General features: G+C 42.8%; 1 long non-coding RNA gene across 1 annotated transcript in view; it reads left to right on the forward strand.

The window, feature by feature from the left end:
- Positions 1-352: 352 nt before the first annotated feature.
- The window catches only part of LOC146780071 (uncharacterized), a 162376-nt gene continuing 146756 nt past the window's right edge, over positions 353-15972 (forward strand). The window contains exons 1-2 of the long non-coding RNA XR_014972228.1: positions 353-376; positions 472-540. This is a non-coding gene — a long non-coding RNA (uncharacterized LOC146780071). The remainder of the gene's footprint in view (positions 377-471; positions 541-15972) is intronic.

Here is a 15972-nt window from a genome sequence, read left to right on the forward strand (position 1 = left end):
GATATCTAAATTATAAATACATTTCTTCGTGTTGTACCACACTTTTTTAAGCTTCAATTAGAAATACTCAGCGCTCGATTTTTTCATGCTCTTCCATTTTATCAACACACATGTCTTTCCTCACGCTAAACATGCAACAGGCCTTTTCCACAGACCTATTAATGGATACATTGCGCATGAGCTACAACCCTATTCGTTGACGAGATAAACGATCTGCTCTATCCATACGTACAAGCCTGAATTCATATGACGTCTCCCTAAACACGAGCCAGCGTGCACGTCCATCTCACGTTACAGAGACTATTTATAGCTTTAGTTCCTTGAGCCTCTCATTTCCGAACTCATTCACAGACGGACGGAGGCTTTCCAGATCACGGTGAGAGTAAATAAGGGCTCTTTAAACAAAGCGCACCTCGCGCTGTCAAGTTTATTTTAAACTATGACTTATGCACTCCTCCTTATTTATTTTAGAAATATATCGGACTGGCACTAGTACGACTCCAACCGACGAGTGGAAGTCGAGATCACTACATCTTTGAGGTATATCACAGCCCTCCCAGCTGCCTGTTATAATTAGCAACAGCACTTTTTTCATTCAGTGATTCAGTTCATTATCTCCCTCTAGGCTCCAAACCGGCTGGTGGAGTTCCTCATGAGTTATTCCCCTTACCTGACAAAGAAATTATCACATGCAGTGATACCTATAAATGCACTTTTGTGTAAGCTTCATCCCTTGAAAGCTATATATTGGAATAATCCATTTTGTTCTATAACACACACCTTACACTGTTATTTAAATTAACCCTTAGGCTGCCATCTCCCCCGTTCTGCCCTGAGGAAGACCCGCCTGGACGCAATTTTCACTTTTGCGCTATATATAGGGTCGAAACGTTGGCATATTATGAATGTCTACACACCGCTTATGATCACAGCCCCATTCATCATTGGATCATTAAGCACATGTGCCAATAACAAGGACATCTATGAATTTTCTTTTTTCCCCCTTTTTTCCTTGCACTATTTGTTTCTGTATATAGTGGACAGTCATTATCACTAATCACCACATGTCACTCATCACTACAGTCACGTTCTGCACATTGCAATTGAAATGATAAATTGCGACAGCCTTTATTTATTATTATTACTTTTTGAATCTCCCTTTGAATCTCTCTTAAATACAAAATAATTATTTTCAAAATAATTGTCTTTGTGTGTGTTATATCATTTATATTTATTATACGTAAGCTGCTGTTACTCGTTCAAAGTAATTGAAAGCCCGACAGAACCATTTTTTCTATAAAATACGTATACCCAGGTTCTGAGGGATACTGGGTTACCCATTACGTTTATTACTGGGTCATTGCATGGGTAGTGACTGGATGATTACAGTACTGCAAGGAGATTGCTTGGGTTTTGCTGCAGTGATTAGATAAGGATAAGGATATGAGACTGGCTGGGTGATTTGAGGAGTGCATACGTTGTAACAGGGAGATTACTGAACTGTATAGGTAGTGCTTAAGGGATTGTAGATGTGCATGAGTTAGGGTCTGGGTCATTGCATGAGTACATGGGTAGTTACCGGATGATTAGAATACTGCAACAAGAGTGCATGCTGAATTTATAAGTGCTTGGGTTTTGGTGGAGTGATTAGACAAGGACATGGTACTGACTGGGTGATAGGAGGAGTGCATAACTAGTAACAGGGAAATTACTATACTGTATAGGTAGTGCTGAAGGGATTGTTGAAGTGCATGAGTTAGTGCCTGGGTCATTGCATGGGTAGTACTGGATGATTAGAGTACTGCAAGGAGAGTGCATGGTGAATTTATAAGTGCTTGGGTTTTGGTGCAGTGATTAGATAGGGACATGAGACTGGCTGGGTGATTGGAGGAATGCATAGGTAGTAACAGGGACATTACTGAACTGTATAGGTGGTGCTCAAGGGATTGTAGAAGTGCATGAGCTAGTGCCTGGGTCATTGCATGAGTAGTGACTTTTATGATTAGAGTACTGCAATGAGAGTGCATGGTGAATTTATAAGTGCTTGAGTTTTAGCGCAGTGATTACATAAGGACATGAGACTGGCTGGGTGACTGGAGGATGTGTAGGTAGTAACAGGAAGATTACTGAACTGTAAAGGTAGTCCTCAAGGGATTGTAGAAGTGCATGAGTTAGTGCCTGGGTCATTGCATGAGTACATGGGTAGTGACTGGGTGATTAGAGTACTGCAAGGAGTGTGCATTGTGAATTTATAAGTGCTTGGGTTTTGGCGCACTGATTAAATAAGGACATGAGACTGGCTGGGTGATTGGAGGAATGCATAGGTAGTAACAGGAACATTACTGAAATGTATGGGTAGTGCTCAAGGGATTGTACAAGTGCATGAGTTAGTGCCTGGGTCATTACATGCGTAGTGACTGGTTGATTAGAGTACTGTATGGAGAGTGCATGGCAAATTTATAAGTGCTTGGGTTTTGTTGCAGTGATTAGATAAGGACATGAGACTGGCTAGTTGTTTGGAGGAATGCATAGGTAGTAACAGGGAGATTACTGAACTGTATAGGTAGTGCTCAAAGGAATATAGAAGTGTATCAGTTAGTGCCTGGGTCATTGCATGTGTAGTGACTGGATGATTAGAGTGCTGCACAGAGAGTGCATGGTGAATTTATAAGTGCTTGGGTTTTGGCGCAGTGATTAGATAAGAACATGAGACTGGCTGGGTGATTGGAGGAATACATAGGTAGTAACAGGGACTTTACTGAACTGTATAGGTAGTGCTCAAGGGATTGTAGAAGTGCATGAGTTAGTGCCAGGGTCATTGCATGGGTAGTTACTGGAGGATTAGAGTACTGCAATGAGAGTGCATGGTGAATTTATATGTGCTGGGGTTTCGGTGCAGTGATTAGATAAGGACATGAGACTGGCTGGGTGATTGGAGGAGTGCATAAGTAGTAACAGGGAGATTACTGAACTGTATTTGTAGTGCTCAAGGGATTGTCAAAGTGCATGAGTTAGTGCCTGGGTCATTGCATGGGCAGTGACTGGATGATTAGAGTACTGCAATGAGAGTGCATGGTGAATTTATAAGTGCTTTGGTTTTGGCGCAGTGATTAGATAAGGACATGAGACTGGCTGGGTGATTGAAGGAATGCATAGGTAGTAACAGGGAGATTAATGACCTGTAAAGGTAGTGCTCAAGGGATTGTAGAAGTGCATGAGAATTAGTGCCTGGGTAGTGTCTGGATGATTAGAGTACTGTAATGAGAGTGCATGGTGAATTTATAAGTGCTTGGTTTTTGGTGCAGTGATTACATAAGGACATGAGACTGGCTGGGTGATTAGAGGAAGGCATAAGTAGTTCCAGGGAGATTACTGAACTGTAGAGGTAGTGATCAAGGGATTGTATAAGTGCATGAGTTAGTGCCTGGGTCATTGCATGAGTACATGGGTAGTGACTGGATGATTAGAGTACTGCAAGGAGAGTGCATAGTGAATTTATAAGTGCTTGGGGGAGGAGTGCATAGGTAGCAACAGATAAGGGTGGGCGACAATTTCCGTTCCGCTCGCGGAAATTGCGAAATTTTAACATTTTCGCGTTCCGTCAAAACTTCCGCGATCCGTGGGGGAACAGAAATATGCAGGGCAGGATTCATTCTGGCACGATGCTCCTGTCATTTTAAACCAACAGGAAGCACAAACAGATTTAAATAAAGCAGGTGCCCGAGTTGAAGGTCAAATTCAGTAACGCATTAATCAGCACAAAAGATTTGTGAGCACGGTGGAGGCTAGGCAGGTGTGCTTTCTCCCCATATCTAACGTCAACAATTTGCTGCAATCCTTGATGGAGGTCTGTGCATCCATAGGTTTCTCGAGCACAATCCCCGTGTAGTTCCTGACACCAGGAGCTTCTGTCTCCTCATCTGCTGCGCTGGTCGGTCTCTGACCCTTTATAAACAAGAGGCATGTGAACTGCATAGAAGGCCAGCCGTTTGGCCCCAGCCCACACACCAGTGGTGTGCAACGTCTTCCAGCCCTTTCCCCACTATGATGTACAGTCACTCGAGGGACCCCGGCGTCCATCGGCGCGGTGGCAAAAGTTACAGACACACACATGGTCACTGGACACAACTCTTCTGGCCCTTTACGCAGCTGTAGTGTAGGAAAAGCACTATACATTTACCCACCGAGGTAGCACTTACTGATTAGCCAGTAGAAAGTACTCCAGTTGAGTTGAGGTATTGCACAAAACAGTGGCATCTTCTTGGATAAATATGCAGGGCAGGATTCCTTCTGGCACGATGTTCCTGTCACAAAATTAAACCTCAACGGGAAGCACTTACAGATATAAATAAAGCAGGTGCCCGAGATGAAGGTTAAATTCAGTAACGCATTAATCAGCACAAAATCTCGCGTGTTCGCAGAGATATTTTGCCGTTTCGCGATATTTTCGCAAATTCCGCCCATCTTTAGTAACAGAGAGATTACTGAACTGTATAGGTAGTGCTCAAGGGATTGTAGAAGTGCATGAGTTAGTGCCTGGGTCATTGCATGAGTACACTAAGCATACATGCAACTGTATAAATAGAATCTGAACACATAGATAACTCATTGCATACTATCTAGTTAAGTAGATAAGTACAACTTGCCAGAAAGGGTAATATATGGTGGGTTATTTTTGATTTACATCTTGACCATTCAATCTACAAATATGCGACATCATTAAACTATACCTCTCAACAAACTTAAGAAAGAAGAGCAATTAACAACACCTTAAATTATCATTTTTAAAACCACGCTTTTATTATACATCTTCAGCACTGTATCTAAAATTATGTGGTATCATTCAACTATACCTTTGCTTAGCCTACAAAAAGAACCCTAATTAACAGCACCTTATTTCTCCATACTGTCTTTAAATATATGCCATCATTTAACTTTGCCTTCTCTACAAACTAATAACAGAAACCTAATTAATAACACTTTATATGATCATCTTTCAAACACCACAGTTGTGCTGCATCTTTACCAAAGTATCTATAATGATGCAGTTTCATTCAACTATACCTTTTTAGAGTGAAAAAATTAAGCCTAATAAACTACACCTTATATGAACATCTTTCAAAATACACATGTGCACTGCATCTTCACCCAACTATCTAAAAATATGCGGCATCATTCAGCTATACCTTTGAACAGACTTAAAAAACAAGCTTAAATAATTACATAAGTAATCATCTTTGAAAATACACATATTACTGTACAGACTGTTTTTTAAACAAACTTCAAGTACAATGAAACTAATTCCAATGTACATGTCTACATTTAATAATATATTTTAAAAAATACAGTTTTAGAATAATATCAAATCGTTTTTAACTAAAAGTCAAAAATATATAATTCACCTTGCAAATAAAACTGTTGAATGAATAATCTCACACACTCAGACAGGATGTTCTTTTACACACAGTCAATATAAATCACCAGACTCTGCAAGGTGAAACCAGTAATGGGCAGGTTTCCCTCTCTTTTTCCATAAAAATACACATAAGCAACAAATGACATTGATTCTCAGAGATGTTCAAATTGTAAAACACATTTCCATTGGTCACAGATAATAACCCTTATCAACAGACTTCTTCACCCCTTCTGCTTAATGTCAGTTTCCATAACTGACCGGTCACAAGTTCACCACACATTGTTGCAAATGAGAACAAAAGGTGTGGTTGCCTTTGCAAAACATGACCTTATCCTTTCTGCTGTACCTTTCAAACATTTTTATTTAACCAATAAAAAAGTAAAATGCACCCTATTTTTGAATGTACAATGTTCTTAAACAGCCAAACAAATTTCTACTTTCTTAAAAACAGCATCTTCTCCACCATTTTAGAAATCTCTCATTCTACCAACTGACTACCTCAGCTACAGACATCTTTTCATTACCTACAGTCATCCCTTCAAGATGCTTTCAGTGTGGATTTTTGGGCACAGCTATATTTTCTGGTGCAAAAGGTATGCTGAACGCAGAGGTATTGACAAAGACCTAGCTTTGCAAAATGTAGATATTAAATGGATTGTACTGAGAGGATTAAAGTGGCACCAATTGATGCCTTTGGCTAAAACCTTTTTGCATCTCCAAGCCTCTGACCTCATGATTGTGGACTGTGGTGGCAATGACCTAGGCACATTGACTGGGGTAGGTCTGGAAATACTAATGAAGGACACCTTTGCAGAATTGATGTTGCTTTTCCCCCAAACTGTCTTTGTATTCTGTAACATATGCCAAAGACAGAAATGGAAGTGGTCCAATCAATTGTGTCCTCAGATTGAGAAAGCTAGAAAAAATATCAATAAAGCTGTTTCTGCTTACCTTAGAGACCATAGGATGGGCTCCATCTATAAAAAAATATTTGTTTCAATATGGATTGCATCTACAGAAGTGATGTAGTACACTTCACTGATGAAGGCAACAGAGTGTTTCTCAACAACCTGAAGCTCTGCATCCACACTTACATGTAGCTACAACAATCTCCCAATGAAAACAAGAGCCACTCAATAACCCAACATATAACCTAGGTTTACACGGAAAAAAAATATTATTTTTTGCTTGGAATCGCGCACCCAGCGTGACTACAAGAGTCGCGCACCCCTCGCATTCATACTAGGGGGCCGCGCTGGGAGCTGTGCACCCCTCGCATTCACACTAGGGGACCGCACTGGGAGCCGTGCACCCCTCGCGTTCACACTAGGGGGCCCACCCCTTGCGTTTTACTCTAGGAAGCTGCGCACCCCTCGCGTTCACAATCAGGGGTTGTGCTGGGAGATGCACACCCCTCACGTTCACACTAGGGGGCCCACTCCTCGTGTTTATACTAGGAAGCAGCGCACCCCTCGTGTTCACACTTGGGGGCTGCGCTGGGAGACATGCACCCCTCGCATTCACACTAGGGGGCCATGCTGAGAGCGCGTACCCCTCGCGTTTACACCAGGGGCCGTGCTGAGCACCGCAAAAGGGTTGCGACTCCAAGCTTTGGCCAAAAAAAAGTCTAGCATTATTAATTTATATTCACCCTGGGGACCCTATCCCCCGGGACATGTCAATTTTTTTTTTTTTAATAAAAAGGAAGGGGGACTGCATGGCCCCCCTCCCAGGCCATTTTTAGCTCCAGGAACCCCATCCCCCAGGGTATAGCCTCACAGTTGGTGACCGTGGGGGGAGCCCCAATGCCCCCACAGTCCCACCAGCCATCCGCCTCCTGCGGACACCCGGACCCCCGTATTTAAATATTAACTGCCCCAGGGAGGTGGCGGTCCCCGGGGCTGCGGGAGCCCCCACACAATAATTCGCGAGTGCCTCTGGGACCTGGCCCACCCGGGAGCTTTTTGAAAACAACAGTCCATGCTTCTTTTTTTTATTTTCTCGGCAGGAGTCGGGACCCCAACGCGACTTCTGCTGTTTAAAAAATATAGATATATATTTTTGTCCCTGGGGGTCCTTGTGGAACCCCCTAAGCAGCCATACGGGGTCAGGGTGTTTCTACCCTGCCCCCTTTTCTTCATTTTACACTGTGTTTTACTGTTTTCCTGTGACTCGGTTCTACCGATTCACAAGATGGCTGCTAAAACTTCCTGGTTCGGAGTGTTGGCAGCCAATCAGAGTGTAGCTCGTGCTCGGGAGGGTTTGTAAATCCACTGCATCACTAGATATCGAAACGTTTTCTTTTTCAAATTTACCGGGAACTACTGAACGGATTTACACCAATTAATAAAAAGGACTCTTTCTGAACCAAGGGCTACCTTTTTGACAAATTTGGTGTAATTCCGTTTAGCAGTTCGGGCTGTAGCTTTGTCTAAAGTTTCCTATGGAAAAATACATGGGGAAAACATGTTTGGGGACCCCCTTTTTTCTCAGCCCCTGCTTGGCGAATCACCCCGAAACTCCCAGGACAGAAGCTGACCGGAGGTGATCACTAGTTGTGAAAATCCCGTGAAGATTCTTCAACCGGTACCACAGATATTGGGAAAACAAAAAACGCTTCCCTATGGGAACTAGGCCCTAACTATAACTACCTACTGGCAACCGCCAGTAGGTAATATATATCTATATATATATATATATATATATATATATATATATATATATATATATATATATATACGTATAGACATCGATATATATCTAAATATATATATACATATATCTATATATATCTATACGTATATATATATTCACTGAAAAAACCATAGGTTTCACACATGTTATAGTTAGCTGGACATTTTACTGATAAAAAACCAATGAAATTCCCCCGTTATAGTTACTGTAGGCAACTATAACTCACGCGACCGCAATCCTCTGCTGATGCTAATACTGTATTTAGACACTTATTTGCCCATATCTTCTTCCATTAAATTTTAGCTATACATATATTACAAATATTTTTTTTTCATAAAGACACATATGTCATCAGCAGAGGATTACGGTCGCGTGAGTTATAGTTGCCTACAGTAACTATAACGGGGGAATTTCATTGGTTTTTTATCAGTAAAATGTCCAGCTAACTATAACATGTGTGAAACCTATGGTTTTTTCAGTGAATTAGCAAGGTTTTTTTAATGCTATTTCCTAACTATAACGTGTGTGAAACCTATGGTTTTTTCAGTGAATTTGTACGGTTTTTTAAATGCTAAGTTACTTTACGCCATTTGTGGCGTGCGCGCCCACTTAACGCAGTTCGTTCCGTGCACGGTTTTTATCAACTTTAATAAGCCCTGTACATTTGGTGGCCTTCGGCCACCAAAAGCACAGGGGGTGAGGTCAATGTGGATAGTGTTTTTTTTATTTCGATTTTATAATTTCATGTTGCCAAAATTACGTTTTTTTTCTCTATTAATAAGCCCTGCACATTTGGTGGCCTGCGGCCACCAAAAGCACAGGGGGTGGGGTAAGTGTGGATAGTGTTTTTTTTATTTTTATTTTTTTACCGTAAGCGTACGGTAAGCTTACGGTAAGCGTACGGTAAGCGTACGGTAAGCGTACCCCGCGAAATTGCCGAAAAAAAAATAAAACCGTTTTTGCTCTTGGGGGATGTTTGGGGACTCCCTCAACATGACTATGTGGGAGGGAGTTGTCAAAACAGCCCCGTAACATGTTTTTGGCCATCATGTTTGATAAACAACACTCAGTGCGAGAGACAAAATGGCGGACGCCGCTTCCTGGTTTCGGCCGATTCGAATGTTTACTAAGATCTAAAAGCCAATCAGAATCGCGCTCGCGCACGCCACCGTAAGCTTACGGTAAGCGTACGGTAAGCGTACGGTAAGCGTACCGTAAGCGGGCTCAGATATATATATTGATTTAAAGGCTATTTTCTCAGAATCTACTGAACAGATTTACACCAAACCTACAAAAGGCACTTCCTTGACCTAGGGACTACCTCTCTGCCAAATTTCTAGTAATTCTGTTCAGCCGTTCGGGCTGTAGCTCGTTCTAAAGGTCCTATGGAAAAATGCATGGGAAAAACGCGTTTTGGGACCCCCCTTTTATCTCAGCCCCCGCTTGACGAATCCCCCCGAGACTTTCAGGGTAGGAGCGGAGCGGAGCGCCCCACCTATTTTGAGAAATTCGCGAGGATTCGTCGACCGGCGCCAAAGTTATTCAAAATAGAATGTTGAGGTTTTCCTATGGAAACGTGGTCCTAACTATAACTACCTACTGGCGACCGCCAGTAGGTAATATATGTATATCTATATATATTCAATAAAAAAAACATAGGTTTCAGGCCTGATATAGTTAGGAATTAGCATTTAAAAAACCTTAGAAATTCACTGAAAAAACAATAGGTTTTAGGGGTGTTATAGTTAGCTGGACATTTCACTCGAACAAAACCATTGAAATTCCTCCGATATAGTTAGTTGTACTAACTACATCTCGCGCACCCGCAATCCAGTGCTGATGATGTCACATATTACATCATTCATGACATGGTCAGTGACATCACTGATGACATCTCAAATGACATCACTGATGACATCACTGATGACATCATCCACGTGACAATCAGATACACCTCAACATACACTAGTATAACCTTTCATCACTCACCGCCAGTAGGTAATAAATATATATATATATATATTCACTTAAAAAACCATAGGTTTCACACATGTTATAGTTAGCTGGACATTTCACTCGTAAAAAACCAATGAAATTCCCCCGTTATAGTTAGTAAAGGGAACTATAACTCATGCGACCGAAATCCAGTGCTGATGACGTCAGATATTACATCACTGTATTTAGACACTTATTTACCCATTTTTCCTTCCTTTAACCTTTAGCTATACATATTTAATAAATATTTATTTTACAGAAAGACACATATGTCATCAGTGATGTAATATCTGACGTCATCAGCACTGGATTTCGGTCGCGTGAGTTATAGTTCCCTTTACTAACTATAACTGGGGAATTTCATTGGTTTTTTATGAGTGAAATGTCCAGCTAACTATAACATGTGTGAAACCTATGGTTTTTTAAGTGAATTTGCAAGGTTTTTTAAATGCTAATTCCTAACTATAACGTGTGTGAAACCTATGGTTTTTCAGTGAATTTGTACGTTTTTTTAAATGCTAAGTTATGTATTTATTCATATTTTTTTTTTTTAAGGTTTTTCACCGTGCGCGCGTGGTGGGCGCACGGTGCGCTTCGCGCACCGCGCGCCAACGTTACGCAGTTTGTGCCATGCGCGCACGGTGCGCACACTCCGCGATTGTGACCCCCTGACCAAGGCTAGGGGGTCAGGAACTGTCCACCCTGCCCCCTTTTCACGTTTGCCACCTTCCTTTTCCACTCTCGCACTGAAAACAAACAAAATGGCGGCCGACACTTCCTGATTTCGACCGATTCGCTACGTTGACTGACATGTAACAACCAATCAGAATTACGCTCGTGCGCACACGGTGCGCGCAGGGTGCGCGCCTATAGATATGTATGTACTTTTAACTGCAATTTTCTCAGGAACTAATGAACAGATTTACACCAGACCTGCAAAAGGCACATCCCTGACCTGAGGACTACCTCTCTGCCAAATTTTAAGTAATTCTGTTCAGCCGTTTGGGCTGTACCTTGGACTAAAGGTCCCTATGGAAAATTGCATGGGAAAAATGTGTTTTGGGACCCCCCTTTTTTCTCAGCCCCTGCTTGACGAATCCCCCCGAGACTTTCAGGGTACAACCGGAGCGGAGCGCCCCACCTATTTTGAAAATTTCGCGAGGATTTGTCAATCGGTGCCAAAGTTATTCCAAATAGAATGTTGCGGATTTCCTATGGAAACACGGTCCTAACTATAACTATCTACTGGCGACCGCAAGCAAGTGAGGTGTAGAAAGAGACAACAGAGGTGCAGAAACAGGCAAGAGAGGTGCCGAAAAAGGCAAGAGAAGTGCAAAAATAGGTAAGAGAAATGCTGAAAGAAGCAATAGAGGTGTAGAAAGAAGAAATAGAAGTGATGAAAGAGACAAGAGAGTTGCCGAATTAAACAAGAGACGTGCAGAAAAAGGAAAAGAGGTGCAGAAAGAGGCACTTAAGGTGCAGGACGAGCCTAGAGAGCTACAGAAATAGGCAGGAGATGTGCACAAAGAAGCAATGGTGTGCAGAAAGAGGCTAGAGGGGTACAGAAAGAAGCAAGAGAAGTGCAGAAAGAGGCAAGAGAAGTGCAGAAAGAGGAAAAAGTAGTGCAGAAATGGGTCCTGGCCTCACGTTGGCGACCATGGGAGGAGCCCCAATGCTCCTGCAGTCCCTGGGGGAGCCGGTATTTGTTTTGGGCAAATGGAGCTGCTAACATGCAGCCCCCTTTGCCCAAAAGCAATTCTGCTTCACTTCATGAAAGCAAGAGCAGTTTTCCTGCTCTCTTTTCCATGAAGTGAAGCAGATGCAGTGCTTAATGTGTGCCAGTGGCTTCCATTGCTCAGCACCAGCACTTAATTTACAGGGCCAGGACTATACATGCTTTTTTCTCACTGTAGCAATCTGAGCATCACCCTGGTACCAGAATCTGTCTGTGCCCCAGTATTGGCACTCCAGCGGGTTTATCATCACTCAGTAGCCAGCTACTGCGTGTGTCTCAGTACTGGCTCTCTGTCTGCCGATGGCTACAAGGCACAGGTGGGGGATTCCCACCAGAGCTGGACCTGTACCTACGACTGGCTACCTGCTGGCACCAAGAGGCCTGTCTTTATGTAAGCAACTGTTCCTGGCCCTCCCGTGCATCCCCTGTGTGCTCCTTTCCATTCTATCCCCTCCAACCTGGCACCAGACACTATGCTGGCCGGCTGCTTGTCAACTTTTGCGGGTACTGCTGTTAATGAATTTTTTCTGTCCTGTTTGTGACACTACTTCCTGCCCAGGGCAGTCTGCACAGGACTCTGTTTTACCAATCCGATGTGAAGAACACTCCAGTCCACGGTGTAAAGAAGTGATTCCTCCCACGCGCCTGCTAGGAGAAGATTCCCTATATCCAACGTACATGTTCTTGCTGTCTTGTCGCTGCAGTTAGTCACCATGTTTGGCATGATATCATAGAGAAGGTATAGCTCAACGACAGCCATCCCGGATTTCACAAATGTGCATTCATATTTCACATGATTCACTAGCCAAAGTTAACAAATTTACATTCGGGTCACCTGCCACTGTTGATCGAAAACAAATAGGCGCAAAAAAGTATTGATAGCGCTTGTGAACTGAGCACAACTTGTGTGTGCCTACATACTGCACGTTTTAGTTCTTAGGTGGTAGTAAAAGCGCCCAGTAAACATAAAATTCTGAATAAAAGGACACCATAAATACAGTTTTCACATATTTTTGCACCTATCTATGTAAAGAGAGTTGAATGTGCGTAGCGGACACAAATTGTTCTTGCACGTCATGTATTACACCAGAATCAGAGTGAGCAAGCATGTCTCACAGCACCCACTGCTAGTCTTCTGCTGACTCCTGTGTTGATGAGAGTTGTGCACACATCTTTACAAATCCATTCCGGATATTATCACATGCCGCTGTCTGGTTCAAAATAAATATATCTAGCTGGGTACCTCCGCTGACTGGCCCACCCTGGTTTAGACATGATGAATGTGTATTGTTCATCATCCTAGTGATGTTATCATGCCTTCATGTCACAGGCCTGGGCAATCACTAAATAATTGTGCCCTGCTCTCTAATCTATCACCTGGCCTGCTTAAAACAGCATGTCTACGCACACCGTTAAATAATTGCATCAGGGGGCTGGCTCCTTATTGAACTGAGCGAGGTAGGCTTTGAAAGGACAGGACAGATTTTGAATGATTTTGCATAGTTCATGTAAACAGTGGCCACGACAATGATAAAATTGAGTGGTGGCAGGAATATAACTAGGTGGCCATCTGGAAGAAGTGGCTGCTGCCTCCTCAGAAAAATATTGAGCGCCGGGACTTAATGTTTTATAAATTAAGCACAGAGCAGATGTTTGCTATGGCAGAGCGTGAGCAGTGCTCCCACCCTGCCACTGCAAACTGCAATTTCCCAGGGGTGGGCACCCCAGGGCATTGCTGGAGCCAGCCCTGGGGGGGTGGCGGTCCCCAGGGCCAAGGAGGGCTCCACGAGGAGCCCCCCATCAACATGTGTGTAGCCCCAGGGAGGTGTTGGTCCCCGGGGCAGTGTGGTGAACCTTGAGCCCCCCGAAACTTAGTTTTTAAAAGTAGCCCCTGGAGGTGGCAGTCTCGTAGGCTGTAAGGGGCCACATGTCACCCCCACATTTAAATATAAATGCCCGGGAAGGTGGCTGTCCCCGGGGCGGGGGGAAGGAGACCCCCAAGCAGATTTCTAATTCAATAAGCTCCGGGGGGTGGCGGTCCCCGTGGCTGCGGGGGGCCATGTGCCCCGCATTTAAATGAGTACAGCCCGTGGGAGGTGGCAGACCCCGGGGCAGCGGGGGCCCTGCAGGTCACCTCAACATTATTTTGCACTGCCCCCAGGACCTGGCCCACCCGGGGGCATAAAACAAATGAAGCACAGGAGTCCACGCTTCATTTTTAAAAAGATTTCTGCCGGATTCGAGGACCCTACATGAACCCTGACCCCTTTTCTTGTTTTTAATCGTTTTTTCACCTTTTTTGCTTGTAAATCGGTTCAACCGAGTCACAATATGGCTGCCAACACTTCTTGGTTTGAAGTGTAGGCAGCCAATCAGAATCAAGCTCGTGCTCGGGAGGGTTCGCGGATCCACCGCAGTCACCAGATAATAACATTTTATTAAATATGAATTTCTCAGGAACTACTAAACGGATTTACATGATTTAAAGCAAACAATGCACTCTGGAACAAGAGCTACCTCTCTGCCATATTTGGTGTAATTCCATTCAGCAGTTCGGCTGCAGCCGTGACAAATTTTTCCTATAGAAATGGAGAATACATGTTTTGGGACCCTCCTTTTTTCTCGGCCCCTGCTTGACGAATCGCCCAGAAACTTTGAAGACAAGAGCTGACCTGAGCGGGCCATTAGTTGTTAAAATTTTGCGAAGATACATCAAATGGCACCAAAGAAATTGGCATAAGAAAAAACGCTTTTTTAATGGAAAGAAGGTCCTAACCATAACGACCTACTGGCGACCGCCAGTAGGTAATATACATATGTATATACATAAATATATGTGTGTGTATATATATTTTGATTTGTACTGCATATTTATAACTTTGTGGATTTTATTGCAAAGTACTCTAACACCCTTCTATTGTATTCTGTGGTATACCCAAGCTTGAGAAAAAAAAGCAAACAAATAAAGCAATATATAAAATTGAAAGGCAAAAATAAGTGCTACTAGCATTTTTCTCAGTAGAAAAGACCTTCTTGTAATCTCCCACACTGCTGGACGATTCTTCATGCATAAATGTTACTGTCTTTAAATGGTTTTCATTTTATTTTTCTCCGCACATTCTAAATTCTGAGCTTTGATGTTCATTATGCTTATGTGCCAGCCGACAACGTTCACTCTTCGAGCCTAGAGACCTGTGGAGTGACAAGTCTACTGTATGCATTTCATGCTGAAAATTGCCATTTCCCACTACCAAGCTTTAGCCTTCTCATTTCATCTCATCTTTCTGCTGGCCAGTAAATAAGCGACCTTGGATGTTACTTTTGCATTGCTTTTTCTTAGTTCTCCCTGAAACGTGTGAGCCATGATCGGCATCTAAATCCAGAAGCGTTTTCACACAATGTGAAGAGAATAGATTTTTAATGGAATGCCTTCCCTTACTGACATTACACCATGTTGAGATTTTTTTCTGTGATTGCTTTCCATTTCCTCACTCTATATTCCTATAGTTCTACAGCAAACTAACCATTGTGAAAGTTCAGAAATAATGTTGTCCTGCTGGTGTTTCCCTCTGCTTTTCTGGGCTAAACATATACCTGCCATTTTTCCATGTGTCTGTTTCCTGCTAAGGCATGAGCTTGGAAAATGTAAATAAAATGAGGAACTAACATAGAGTTTATTCAATTTGGAGCAGCAATAGCATCATGCAAAATATACGCTTCTTGTAAGAAATTGGGGTCATATTATCAAGCACGGCATTAAAATTATAGCCGCTAAAGCGGCTATAATGGGCTTGATAATATGCCGCAGAGAATTCCAATAGAAGCCCATGTTGACACCAGAACATAGGCTTCTATGGGAATTCTCAAGAGCATATTATCAAGCCCATTATCGCCGCTTTAGCTGCAGTTTTCTGCCGGTAAAGCAGCGATAATTTTAACGCCGTTTCTTGATAATATGCCCCTGCGTTATCAGTTGAGAGGAGTGAGAGCCTCACTCAAGTAATATACAAAATCCTTATCAGGAAGAACCACAAAAGTAAATAAACCTGGCTCAACCATGTGGAAGCTTAGCACAAAGGCAGTCATGCTTAACTTAGAGTCAATGTGTGAAAGATTTATGTGGCAAACAGTA

Source organism: Triturus cristatus, chromosome 12, assembly GCF_964204655.1.
Source record: "Triturus cristatus chromosome 12, aTriCri1.1, whole genome shotgun sequence".
Lineage (NCBI taxonomy): Eukaryota > Metazoa > Chordata > Amphibia > Caudata > Salamandridae > Triturus > Triturus cristatus.